At 43.5% G+C, this 14,457-nt stretch overlaps 1 non-coding gene and 1 pseudogene across 1 annotated transcript; one reads left to right on the top strand and one right to left on the bottom strand.

The window, feature by feature from the left end:
* Positions 1-1,476: 1,476 nt before the first annotated feature.
* Positions 1,477-1,583, bottom strand: LOC115803044 (U6 spliceosomal RNA). Its single transcript, XR_004023673.1, has one exon. It is a non-coding gene; the product is annotated as a U6 spliceosomal RNA (small nuclear RNA).
* An 11,913-nt stretch (positions 1,584-13,496) lies between these two features.
* Positions 13,497-14,137, top strand: LOC111185306 (large ribosomal subunit protein uL22 pseudogene; annotated as a pseudogene).
* The last annotated feature ends 320 nt before the right edge of the window (positions 14,138-14,457 follow it).

Here is a 14,457-nt window from a genome sequence, read left to right as displayed (position 1 = left end):
CTGCAACCGCCCACTAACCAGACTCACACTTTTCACCTTGCCCTGTCCTAACCACCCACTGCATCTATTCAGAGCAAAAGTTCTAGAGTAAATCTACGGAGTTCCCTGGCGGTCCAGTGGTTAGGACTCGGTGCTTTCACTGCCGGGGCCCGGGTTCAGCCCCTGGTCAGGGGCCTAAGATCCTCAAAGCTGCACGGTGTGCCCCCCCCCAAAAAGTAAATCTAGTCGTGACATTTTTCTTCTTAAAACCAAATGACCTCCCTATTGCCCCTCTCCCAGATATTTTTTAACAGCTTCATTGAGATATAATTCCCATATCATACCCATGTAAAGCACACAGTTCCATGGTTGTACTACACTAGCAGAGTCGTACAGCCACCACCAGGATTCACTTTAGAACATTTTCATCACGCAAAAAGAACCTCCATACCCATTAGCGGTCAGTTCCCATTTTTCCTCAACCCCTGGCAATTAATAATCCACTTTCTGCCTCATTGAATTTGTCTGTTATTCTGACATTTTACATAAATGAAATCATACAAGATGTGGTCTTTTATGACTGCCTTCTTTCACTTAGCATAACGTTTTCAAGGTTCATCCATGTTGTAGCAGGTATCAGAACTTCTTTCCTCTTTTACGGCTGAATAATATTCCATCCTATGGATAGACCACGTTTTGTTTACCTGTTCATCAGCTGGTAGGCATTTGGGTAGTTTCACTTTGGGCTATTATGAATAATGCTGCTATGAACATTCACATGGAGGTCTTTGTATGGCTGTATGCTTTTGTTTCTCTTGGCTAGACATGAGTGGAATTGCTGGGTCATATGGTAAGTTTATGTTTAACTTCTTAAGAAACTGCCAAGCCGTTTCCCTGTTTTCTAAAGTAGCTGCACCACCCCCAGATACTGTAAAGCCAAGTTGTTTAACGTGGTTTATAAAGCCCTTCCTAACCTGGTTGCAGCCTACCTTTTCCCCTTCATCTCCATTGACACTCCAACTCAAACTGTGTACTGTATACAGTTCAAACTGTATGCTCGACTTAGCCATCCCTAAAAAATATATATCCTCTCTCTCCTTTGGGCTTCTGTAAACACTGTTTCCCGTGCTTGGACTACTACTCTCCAGGCCAATGCCCACTGGTCCTCGGGCCTCAGTTTCTGTGACCCTTCCTTCTAGGACCCCCAACAAGACTATTGTCGCTTCCTTGTGTGTGTGACTTGAATTGACTGCTCTGGCAACACTTGTCACACTGCGTTATCGTTGCCTTTGCCATGAGCATTGCCACTGCTGGTCTCGATCCTTTGTTTTTTTAGATTCCGTATATATGTGTTAGCATACGGTATTTGTTTTTCTCTTTCTGATTTACTTCACTCTGTATGACAGACTCTAGGTCCATCCACCTCACTACAAATAACTCAATTTCATTTCTTTTTATGGCTGAGTAATATTCCATTGTATATATGTGCCACATCTTAAAAATATGGAATGCTTCACGAATTTGCGTGTCATCTTTGTGCAGGGGCCATGCTAATCTTCTCTGTATCGTTCCAATTTTAGTGTATGTGCTGCTGAAGCGAGCACTCGATCCTCTTTTTTTGTTTTCTGTTTTTTTGGCCACGTGGTATGTGGGATCTTGGTTGCCCCACAAGGGATCGAGCCGGTGCCCCCTGCAGTGGCAGCACCGAATCCTAATCATGGGACCGCCAGGGAATTCCCACTGGTCTAGATCATTTACTAACCAGTAAGCTCACTGAGGGTAAGGATTACGCCTTTCTTCCCCAGCCTGGAATTGGTGTCTTGGAGGTCAATAAATGTTTGATAAACGTATAAAGTCCCTGGTCATCACTCTTCTTCCCTGGGAGATTAAAGCTGTGGTGCCAGGATCCAGAGCTCCCTTCTCCCAAAGGAAATCATTCGCAAACCATCTTGTAAATGCACAGTCTGATTTTCAAAATAAAACATTTGTAGTTCCTTCCTAATTCTGTTTTGCTCAGGCTAATAATAAAATGAGTTGGCATTTCTTGGGTATATATCAACTGACAGTAGAGGGAGCCAAGCCAAGAATGTGTTAGGTGACGGGTAGGCGTCTGTATGCGATTAAAAATAGACCATGTGTAATAATGAAGAATTGAAAATTACTCAAATGACCAACAATTAGGAAATAGTTAAATAAATTCCGAGATTAGATAGATAGATAGATAATTAGATGAATAATACTGATATTAAAATTGTAAATCGGGAAAGGTCTGTTCGAAACAATCCTAAAAATAAAACCAGAACCCCAACTAGAATGAACACATTGATTACAACTATGCAGTACTGTGTATGTGCAATGACAAGAAATGTCACGTCATAGAGCCAAGTGAATAGTGGGTGTTTTGTAATGAAACTTAGAATTTTGTTTTTTCGATGTTTTTTAGCTTTTGCTGCAAAAATCTAGAATAAATAATTGTGATGTATTGTATCCTAAGTGTGTATCATAAATTGAAACCATTAATCTTCTCTAAGGTACCTAAGGCACAGTTTATAATTTGTTGGAGATATATGATGCATTGCATCCCCTAAGTAAAAAATATATGTGTGCATATGTATGTATGTGTATATACACATACCTATATGTGGTTTTCATATGCTCTCAGAGAAGGTAAAATGTTTTCACTTTGTCACTGCCCCTCGCCTCCGTACTTCTGGGAGTCAGATAAACAAGCACTACGGTATTATCTCCTCTTTATCAGGTTAACATTAAACACAATATGAAACTGAGATTTATGAGGCCATTTGCTCAAAGTGACAAGCTAGGGCTTCCCTGGTGGCGCAGTGGTTGAGAGTCCGCCTGCCAGTGCAGGGGGCACGGCTACGTGCCCCGGTCCGGGAAGATCCCACATGCCGCCGAGCGGCTGGGCCCGTGAGCCATAGCCGCTGAGCCTGCGCGTCCGGAGCCTGTGCTCCGCAACGGGAGAGGCCGCAGCAGTGAGAGGCCTGCGTACCGCAAAAAAAAAAAAAAGTGACAAGCTAGCAAGGATCAGAACCAAGACCAGAACCCAGGTGTCTTGGCACAAACACAAATTCTCAACTCTGCACAAAATCCTGAGCCAGGATGACCAGGATAAGAGCAGCACGGGCTCTCTTCACTTACTCAAGATCTTCAGTGTTCTTCCCTGAAGGACCTTGCACAGCATCCTACACAAGGAGATGCTCAGATAGCGTTTGTTCAAGGGATTGATGCATCAGTGGATCCATCAATGGGCAGGAATTTAACAGGCGGACACTGATTCATGAGCAAAAATTCTTCGGTACCCTTGGTGGTATCAGTCTTCACCAGCCCTTCACTACTATTTAATATTTTTCCTCTACAAATATTCTATTCATTCAGCAATTGATTATTAGGCAACTACTCTGTGTAGGAAACTGTGTCACTAGCTTACAGAATTATAACAATAAGGTATTAGTCTTACCTTCAATATACTTATCATCTACTAAGAGAATGAGATTTGCATTTTAAAAATCACTATAATTCTTGGCAGAATATGAGATGAAGGGAGGATAGACAGTGTTCAGAGAGTCCAGAGGAGAGAGAAAAGGTATTTAGCTGAAAGAGTAAAGGCAAGCTTCACAGAAATGTGGCATTTTGGCAGGGCCTTGAGTGACAGGAACAATTTCACAAGAAGAGATGGGGGAGGACATTTCAGGAGAAGCAAAACACTTTTAAAAAGGCACGAGGTGAAAATTTTCACAAAGGTGAGGATCTAAGAAACACTCAGTTTCCTTAGAGAAACACATTTTGGCTAAAACATGTTCCTTTTTGTTCCCACAGTCACTTTTTCCAGTCTCTTTGCCTAAAGGGAGCTGGAGGGTGCTTTAGCCAAAAATCTCATCTGACTTGGGCAGGTGCTAGAACTCGGGCCCCAGTTCTGTAGAAATGTACTGTGAGGGCTGGTTTGTGAATGTCCTCTCTTTTACGAACAAGGTAGAAGGTATTATTAGCCCTGTTTTAGAGCCAGTGTGAAACAAAGGTGCAGAGAGACTGGGAACTTTCTCAAGGTCACAGGATGAGTCAGCTGGAAAGAAACCCTAGAACAAGGGCTGCCCCCCTCCAAAGGAGCCCGCAGAGGCACGTCTGTGCCGGGGACAACGTGTTCCCACCCAGAACCCCCGGCATCTTCAGTGCCTTTTCCTAGGAGTTCAGCACACACAGCAGACATGATTTCGTTCTCTCAGCACCCACTGAAGTTGGGTGAAGGCATCTTTACGTTCTTTTCTCAAGGAGACAAACTAAAAGTCCCCAGGGTATCCTAAGCAGTTCATCTGCAAGCAAGTAATATGTCAAAGTCACATTGATGATTGACTCAAGAGCAGTGTGCTTTTTGACTCTTGTCTTGGGACCAAAGGCCAGCTAGAGAGGTGGTGGTTTGAAGGTTGAAATGTGGCATTTTAAGACCTGAGTTCTGATCCCAGCTCTGTGCCTCACCTGCTGTTTGATTCTGGGCAATCACTCAACCCCACTGAACCTCAGTTTCCTCATCCATAAAATGGAAACAACATATCTTTGCAAGGGCTTCCCTGGCGGTCCAAAAAAAAAAAAAAATCCGCCTACCAATGCAGGGGACACGGGTTCGAGCCCTGGTACGGGAGGATCCCACATGCCGTGGAGCAATTAAGCCCGTGCGCCACAACTACTGAGCCCACATGCCACAACTACTGAAGCCCGTGCCCCTAGAGCCCGTGCTTGGCAACAAGAGAAGCCACCGCAATGAGAAGCCCGCGCACCGCAACGAAGAGTAGCCCCCATTCACCACAACTAGAGAAAGCCTGTGTGCAGCAACGAAGACCCAATGCAGTCAAAAATAAATAAATAAATTTATTTTAAAAAATAATAATATATATATATCTTTGTATCTGTTCTCAGCATGTATTTTTTTCTTTCATCTGATGGGGCTTGCATTCTAATGCCTCCACATGTATTTTTAAATGCTAAGAAAAACAGCTGAGAGAAAACCCACAAATCCATTAAAAATGGTTACTTTGCAGGGAGGAGAATGGAACTGATCAGCTTCTATTTGTAGCCAATGTACTTCTATTTCACTTGGAATTGCTTGAAATGACCCAGGCAAACAAATAAAGGATAAAAATAACAGCAACCTTATAAATTACTGTTTAAAAAGTACCTAGCACAGTGATTGCCAAAGACCTCCCTCTCGACAAAAGTTAGTTTTACATTTAAAAATTAATCATTATGTCATGTGGCAAAAAGGAGGCGGAATCAAGGAACAAGAAGAGAATAACACAAAGTTTCTAATAAGAACTAAATTCCTTGGGAGACAATGAATGGAGAAGAAAGAGCACAGGCCCTGGCTTTGAAAAAGAGACCTGGTTTTGAATCCAGTCACGGCCACACACGCATTCTGAGCTGTGGGAGAAGTCCCAGCCTCTCTGGGCCTCAGTTTTCTTATCTGTAAATGGAAGTAAAAATTCTCAGCTCATAGATTTACGGTGAGGATTACATGAGACAAATACGTGAGGTGCTTTAGAAGGCACTGAAAGTTACATGTAGTGTGGGCCACAGAAATGAAAACACCGTACACACCCACAAACCTCCTGTTTTACCTGCTTCCGACAGGTGGAGTGTTCCTGTGGGTTATTATAGGACCGTATCATGAGGGAACGTCTAAACTGTTTAAGCCGCAAATTATCCTTTTAAAAATATTTTGTGCTGTATCCTTAAAAGTTGCTATAAGGGTAAAGATTGAATGTTCCCATCATAACAGCAACAGAATGGCAATCGTGTGAGGTAAAGGATGTGTGAACTAGCCTGACTGCGGTAACCATTTCGCAATATGCATATGTATCAATATATGTGTGTATTATGCACCTTAAACTTACGCAATAGTATGTGTCAATTATATCTCAATAAAGCTGGGGAAAAAAGTTTTAACAGAACTGAATTAAAGCCAAGAAAGCACCTTGAAAACCAGCCAAAGTGGTTTCCATCTTTCTGATATAGATGGACTTTTCAAGACCACATACTTGGCGGTCAAATGCTGACCTCGGGGATCCCCTGGTGCTTCCTGGACATACTGTGTTTAAACTCCTGCAGCCTTTGGTAGCAGATGTGTTTAAAGAGCCATAAACTCAGCAACGATAGACAGAAACATACTTGCTTTCCTCCGGGCTTCTGGCTCGGAGTCAAATAATTTTTCCTGGGTAGGAATCTGACCTTCGTGCTCTGTTCTGTGTATCTGAGGGCTGTTTCTAGAGGAGACTCAAAATCGGGATGATTTTTTGTTCCCTTCGAATCAAAGCAGTTGGCTTTCTGTTTCTTCGCCTGTGAAATGAAGCAGCCTCCTTGTCACAATGGCATAAAATCGTGGCTTGTTGTGAGAGGTCAATGAGACACTCTACATGACAGTGCTTTGCAAACTGGAAACAGTAAACCATTCAGAAGAAAACACATGAGACAAGCTGAGGTCCCAAACACTACAAGCGCGGGATCGATTTTCTGGTCGAAGGAGAGACTTAATGAAAACTTTCCTAAAACTCCAAGGAAAAGAAGTATTTTTGCTTTTGAACTTTATGAATTTGTTTTGCCCCAAATCTCCCACTCCTTTCGTCCTTAATCTCAATTTTTGGCTTTCAGTTTTGGTTCAGTGCTTCTGCCTGTGTTTTAATCATCTCTCCCACCTTCCTCTTCTTCTCTTTGCTACCATGGGCATTTCCAGGCAGCACATGAGGTGGGAGAGCTGAATTTCTCAGAGAAAGCAGTGGTTGGTCCATCCAGCTCTCTTGTTAATTGCATCTCTTAATGATGCCACAAAGGACAACAACAATTTCCTAAGAACTCTTGTCTTCTCTGCTTCTTTTTTTTTTTTAATATTTATTTACTTACTTACTTATTTGTTCACGCCGGGTCTTGGTTGCGGTGAGCGGGCTCCTTAGTTGAGGCATGCCTGTGGGATCTAGTTCCCTGACCAGGGATTGAACCCGGGCTGCCTGCATTGGGAGCGCGGAGTCTTATCCACTGTGGCACCAGGGAAGCGCCTTGTCTTCTCTTCTTTATTGAGTGCTTCCGTGTTCCAGACGTTGTGCCCAGTGCTTTAACCCCACCTGTCTCCCTTACAATCCTCACAACAGTCCACTAGAGAAGACTTTACTTATTTCACAGATAAGGAAAGTAAGGGTCTAAGTAAGAAATCACGTGACTTGTTCAAAGTCACACAGCTGATGAATGACAGAGGTGGGATTCAACTTCAGCTACATCTGACATCAAAGCCTTTCGCCACTGGACCACACCGCCTCCTAGCCTGCTAAAACTTTTGTATGACCTGGAGCAAATCCGACCCCACCACTGCCCATCCTACCTCCCACAGTCAGCAGGGCTGGCGTCCATCAAGCCTGGGACATCCACGTCTCTCTCTTGAAAACCCTGGCTGACTCTTGGCTGCCCTTCAAGACTTACAGGAGATGCCTGTGCTGAGACAACCTCGCCAGCATCCATCCCCAGGATGATTTCGAGACCCCCCTCTAGGTTCCCATAGCCCTAACACTATGAATTTTTTTCTTTCTTTCTTTCTTTCTTTCTGGTCCCACTGCAGGGCACGTAGGATCTTAGTTCTCCGACCAGGGATAGAACCCATGCTCCCTGCGGTGGAAGTGTGGAGTCCTAACCTCTGGACCGCCAGGGAAGTCCCCAATGAATTTTTATATTTCAATTGTGGGTTTATTTGTGCTTCGTCCTCACAACTTGACCAGCAACCAAAGGGCAGTGTCTGAAACTTTTTGTGCCTAACCAGTGCTTAACCAGAGCCTGGCACTGGAATTTAGTTGGTCCTCTGTACTTGTCTGTTGAATGAATAAATGGATTAATATATAATGAATACATGAACAGCAACAAAAGCTACAACAAAGAACAAGCCAAAGCTGCTCCTTACTTCTTGTACCCTCATCCATATCGATGCGACCAACCAAGTAGCATGAAATCAACAGAGATTTATTGAGCCGTAGGGCAGTGTAGCTGAATGCTGGCACTCTGCATCAGAATATCTTAGAAGCGAGGACGCTGGGCACAGATTTCTTGTCTGTAAAAGAAGTATAATAATCATACTTTTATCACCAGATTGCCATGGGGCCAAATCGCAGAATGGATACAAAAGCACTTTGGAAACTGAGGCGTGATATGCAAATGTGGGTGGTCGTCATTTAATTGTTATTATTATGTACAAAGCACTGTGTCAGATCCTGAAGGAGGACTTACAGAAGAGGAAACTACTGCCCACAGGACACCCACACATAATGAAGCACTCAAGGGACTGTGAAACTAGGCAGAAAATAATGAAAGAAGTTCAAAGACTTCGAGGGGCTTAAAGGAGGGAGAAATCAGGGGTCAGGGGTCAGGGGTTCAGATGGGCCATCATCTAAGGCTGTGGGATCTAAGGGATGCTTAATGACAAGGTCCCCACTCTCAAGCCATTTATGGTCATACGCATTGTCTGGTGGGACTGAAATGCGTGGTGTATGAACACAGACAGCTTTTCCAGTGTGTGGTCAGTGGAGGACATCAGAGACCTGGATCTTGCAGAGCGGGTGGGATTCAAGTTAGACTAGAGATGGGTAATGAGTTCCGTACAGGGAGGAGGTTGGAAACAAAGCAGGACTGAGCTTGGAGGGTTTAGAAGAGCAGAGGAGAGACCTCTGTGCTCCATCGCGTCCTCATTCCCTGACCCCGGGCACAGCATCAAAGTCGTCTGAAGTGCCACACTGGGTTAGATCAATAGTCCATTCAGCACTCTATATTTGGACTGTAGCTCGGGGGGATATTTTGGGAGAGCCTCTGGTTGTCCTATTTGGGTAATCACTAATCTTTAGCGATTAGGAAGATAAATTATAACCCATTATGGAATAATCATTCATGAATTTCTATTCACCCTGTCTGCATCTATAGGCAAAAATCCCCCCAGAAAGACCATCTCAAAGGAATGTTCTATAATATAAAGCTGTTTCCACAGGCTCTCAGATGGCTGATAGAAAAAAAAAAAAATTTTTTTTTTATATAAGATGCAACCCTAAAAAAAAAATCCCCAAAACTTTAGAGACAGAAAGCAGATAAGTGGTTGCCTAGAGCTGTAGGTGGGAATGGGGAGTGTCTGCAAATTGGCACAAGGCGACCTTTTGGAGGATGGAAGTGCTTGAAATTTACATTACAATTTGTGGATTTCATGATATATATATATATTATGTCTCATAAAATTTTTTTTAAAACCTATATAAATGCTTCCTCCAGTCCATTCCCATAAAATATTATTCTTTATAAAGGAAGATATGGCAAGGACAGACATGAGAATAGGAGGAAACTTAAAATTGTGTCACAAGAAAAACATTTCAAGGACCTGGGATGTTCAGCCTGGGAAGGTGAGGGGAAAAGAGAAAATCTAGGGGCACCTGGTGGTACATGAGAGAGAATGAGAGGTGCTTCCTGGAATCCCAAGGAGACTGAACCAGCTAAAACGGATGAAGGTTGCAGCTTGCTCTGAGAAGTAGGGAGCCACCCAACACTGGAAGGATTCAAGCCTAGGCCGAATGCCCCGTTGTTGGATGTTGCAGGTTTTTAAACAACGGATGAGGTCATGGAGTATCAGGGCTTTAAGGCCCTTTCTCACTCTCAGAGTCTGATTCTATAAACTGGATGAAATGTGGGTTTTCCCCATTCATTAGGAGAACAGAATGAACATACCAGGCTTTTGCTCCTTCCCTTCCCAAAGAGCCTGACTACAAAATTGTGCAAAAAGATCCAGTGACTAAACTGGGGATCTAGACATCGGCAGCTAATATTACCTTCCTCTCCCGCAGTTTTTTATTTCTTTACAGTACCTAGAGATTGAGGGTCAGTTCTGTTGTATCTTTGGGTCTTAAACCCAGAAGCTTCAATGTTCCCCACAGCAAACCACCTGTTCCAGGCAAACCCACCAACACACAGCCTCCCAAACACCTTTCACATGTTCCATTCTGCATCTTTCTTCAGATCATCCGCCCTGCATACAAGCCCTCCTCTGATCCCCACACTTGCCTAAGTCCTAAGCTGCCCACAAGGCCTGGGTCCGGTTGCTTCCTGCCCCTGCCCCACAGGTGAGATGGTCTTGGAGGTATGTCCTGGGAGGGCCTCACTGCCAGCCGTCCACCAGCAAAGGCCGAAGCTGGTTATGGGAGGCTGAGGCTACAAGAGGCCTGGGATGAACTCGGAAGTAGAGACCAGAAATCCAAAATAGGTCAAAGCCAAGGGGATGATGTCTTTGGCACAGGATTAGGGGATCCAAACAGAACACTGATTCCGTTTTTTTATTTCCTTTCAAAGTTTTAATTTATATATACTTTATATGTAATATTAAGAAGTCAATCTTGAAAGAGAATAAATTATATTATCACCATTTAAATAGTTTACTTACATAATTGTCATTTTTATTTAAGTTCTAAGGGGAATTCTGCTTTCACTCTTAATGAAAATGATGCCCTTGGGACTTCCCTGGTGGTCCAGTAGTTAAGACTGCATGCTTCCTCTGCAGGGGCACAGGTTCAATCCTTGGTCGGGGAACTAAGATCCCACATACCGTGTGGTGGCACGGCTAAAAAAAAAAAACAACAAAATTAACTAATTAATAAAATAAAATGATGCCCTTGTTGAAAATGTAACGGTCACTGAAATGTCATTTCGTGATTTTAGGCAAACCAGAGAGGGGTATCTCAGTCCAAGGATTTTAGAAACTGACTTACTGAGCATTCTCCAAAATGTATCCTCTTGGCCTTCGAGGGTTTCTATGTTCAAACTTAACAAGAAAAATTGAAAATGAGGAACCTATTTGCTGGAGGTTTTCAAAATTAGAAAATATTATAAAAATTCAGTTTATATTTTTCATAATCATTAATCTATGGTCTATATAAAAGTTTTATCTTCTTATCTTAAGATACCACTAAATAAAGGCATACCAGGCACAAAACCCACATGCAGTAAATATATAATAAGCGAAGTAAATTGATAAATGCCATTAGTTACACCATTCCTACCAAAACCACCATTGCTTCACAGCCTTTGGTGACACAGTTGTATAGCTTGTCAGATTCAAGTTCATTACATCCCTCGAAGAAATAAATGTGTCTTTTGGAGTAGAAGACTGCATCAATTTTAGGTTCAATTCCTGGAAATTTCTCAGTAATCAATATGGGATAAACAAGATCCATAATTACCTTCTCTCATTTCTCCTCCAACATCGTTTATCCACAAAGAGGCTGGTCTTGTAGATGAGTGGATTAAAACCAGCAACTTCAATCTTGTCACAGAGTCAGGGAAACCCAGATAATGTGTACTCTTGGTATAGCTGGGTTGTGGTTTTTAAATCACTGCTTAACCAGTACTTGCAATCTTTAAAAAGAAAAACTTGACTCCTGGTTCCAATTTCATATATGGCTTAATAGCTCAGGAAGCTTCCACCAAAAGAACTCATCTTTAAAGAAAAAACTTTTTCTTCCAATTGTAATGATAGTATCAACAGTCAAATTGGAGCCACAGGTGGCTGGTTCCATGGTCTAAGGCTGTGACACTGCCTTTATGAGTCTTCATTGAGAGACCAAATGTCACAAATGACCTCAGCAGAGAGGCAAAGTCTGTTGAGGTCAACATAATGTAGAGGAGGAACATAGTAGCCTTTGGATGTTTGGAATGGCCAAACTCATGACCAGCAACAAGAAACACATTTATGCCCTATCAAAATGCAAGCCTCCCCCAATACCAGCTCCAGGCCCATGAGCACAGGTGATGTTTCCATCTCTGCCATCAGAATTAGAGTCTCTGTGAGCTCCTTGTGGGAAATATATGATATCAGCCTCTTCAGAGTTCTTCTGTTTGAATTGCAGGGGGTCACATCACTCCGTGCTTGAGAAGCCTGGGGATGGCATAGTCAACGTCCTTCCACACCATGGAGGGTAATTCTTGATTCCGTAGGTGGCATGATGTTTTGTCCATACTGGTTTCCCCATCATTGTGCCAAACTGGTGAACACTGGGCCTCCCACACCTTGGTGTGGACCTCATTGTCAGAGGAGAGGCATCCAACTGCCGGGTCACATTAGGCCCCAAGAACAAATGCCACATTTCCTGGATTTTGCCCACCACAAAGTTGCTAATGATTCTCATTTGAGCATGGGAGTTCTTTCCACCAGGAGGCCATAAAAGGTGCCCGGGTACCTTTGTGCAAACAGCACATCATTTTCTTCTAGACTTGTACTATTAGACAGAGGAACAACTCCAGAAGCAGCAGCTTGAAGAATGAGAATTAAGAGGAGAAACTTCATTCCAAACTTGTCTTGAACAGTTTAACCCGGTGAACTTTGTTCCGTTTTAGACTTCAGCTGGCTTTTGTTCCTGCCTTATACATATGCAGGTATTTCCACCCCCAGCGTTCCTGAATGTCTCTGACACCAGATCTCAGCGAGCACTCCCTCCTCTAAATTCCTTATTATCTGTACCTCCTATTTAATGATACCTTATATTATTACTCAACTTTTCATAAAAATGGTCTGATTTACCAACTGTATTGTCAGACCCTTGAGGGAACACAAGCCAACCTGAGTGTCCAGATTTATTATTATTGTTGTTTATTTGTTATATTTTTCATTTTATAGGCTGACATCTCCCTTCCACCCCTCACTCTCTCCTTTGACCCTGAATCTTCAACTTTAGACCAAAAGTTTTCACAGGTGCACTCAGATGAAAATGAGGTGAGGAACAGAGAGCTACTGTTTTTTTTTTTTCTTCTGCGGTACGCGGGCCTCTCACTGTTGTGGCCTCTCCCGTTGCGGAGCACAGGCTCCAGACGCGCAGGCTCAGCGGCCATGGGCCCAGTCGCTCCGCCCGCGGCATGTGGGATCTTCCCGGACCGGGGCACGAACCCGCGTCCCCTGCATCGGCAGGCGGACCCCCAACCACTGCGCCACCAGAGAAGCCCAGAGAGCTACTGTTTTACCAGAAGGAAGGAAGCCCCAGAACTCGGGATCTGTGTCCACAAGTATGGCATCACAAGTATCTCAGATCAAATCTGAGTTCTAAAACTAGGACTCTATTTACAAAGGCATATTTAGAACTTCTAGACTTTTCTGAGCTTTTTGTTGTTAAAGCAAAGAAATGCTATGATGAGGTGTCCAGCCTACGTGTAAAAGGTTCCTTCAGAATAAAAAGACTTAATTGAAAACATTTTACTGGAAGTAATTCCACACTCTGAGTAGTATAGCTGTTATTGGTCTTACACATTAAATGGGCAGCAGCCAAACTTTTCTCCTGCCCCTTTTATTAATAGGAGGACCACAGACATGTTTAGAAACAGCCCCAGTACAAGTGGAGGTGACTAGGACCACCTAACACACACCGCCTGCCATGAAGTCCTAGAGAGGAGATTGCTTTATCTTTTATTCCAGTTATTTGCTCTTGCTTTGGGCATAGAATTGTGTTTAAAAGCTTTGGGCTTTTTCTGGTTAGCGGCCTGAGGTGACCTCTAAAAATGGTTCGCTATTCACTTGACCCAGAAAATCCCACAAAATCAAGCAAGTCGAGAGGTTCAAATCTTCGTGTTCACTTTAAGAACAGTCGTGAAACAGCCCAGGCCATTAAGGGTATGCATATCCGAAAAGCCACGAAGTATCTGAAGGATGTCACTTTAAAGAAGCAGTGTGTGCCATTCCGTCGCTACGATGGTGGAGTTGGTAGGTGTGCCCAGGCCAAACAGTGGGGCTGGACGCAGGGTCGGTGGCCCAAAAAGAGTGCTGAATTTTTACTGCACATGCTCAAAAATGCAGAGAGTAATGCTGAACTTAAGGGCTTAGATGTAGATTCTCTGGTCATTGAGCACATCCAGGTGAACAAAGCCCCCAAGATGTGGCACAGGACTTATAGAGCTCATGGTCGGATCAACCCATACATGAGCTCTCCGTGCCACATTGAGATGATCCTTACTGAAAAAGAACAGATTGTTCCTAAACCAGAAGAGGAGGTTGCCCAGAAGAAAAAGATATCCCAGAAGAAATTGAAGAAACAAAAACTTATGGCCCGGGAATAAATGCTGCAAAAAATAAATGCAAATAAAAGTAAAAAAAAAAAAAAAAGCTTATTGAGCTTGGGCTTCCCTGGTGGCGCAGTGGTTAACAATCCGCCTGCCAATGCAGGGGACACGGGTTCGAGCCCTGGTCCGGGAAGATCCCACGTGCTGTGGAGCAACTAAGCCCGTGCGCCACAACTACTGAGCCCACATGAGCCTAGAGGCCGTGCCCCGCAACAAGAGAAGCCCGCGCACCGCAAGGAAGAGTAGCCCCTGCTCGCCGCAACTAGAGAAAGCCCGTGCGCAGCAATGAAGACCCAACGCAGCCAAAAATAAACAAATTAAATAAATAGATAAAAAAGATTATTGGGCTCAAACTCCCAATGA

The sequence above is a fragment of the Delphinapterus leucas genome, chromosome 6 (genome assembly GCF_059928025.1).
Source record: "Delphinapterus leucas isolate spDelLeu-1000000601 "Yukka" chromosome 6, BTC_Dleu_Yukka2, whole genome shotgun sequence".
Classification (NCBI taxonomy): domain Eukaryota; kingdom Metazoa; phylum Chordata; class Mammalia; order Artiodactyla; family Monodontidae; genus Delphinapterus; species Delphinapterus leucas.
Note: the sequence above shows the minus strand (reverse complement) of the source record. Positions and strands in the feature narration are given on the sequence as shown.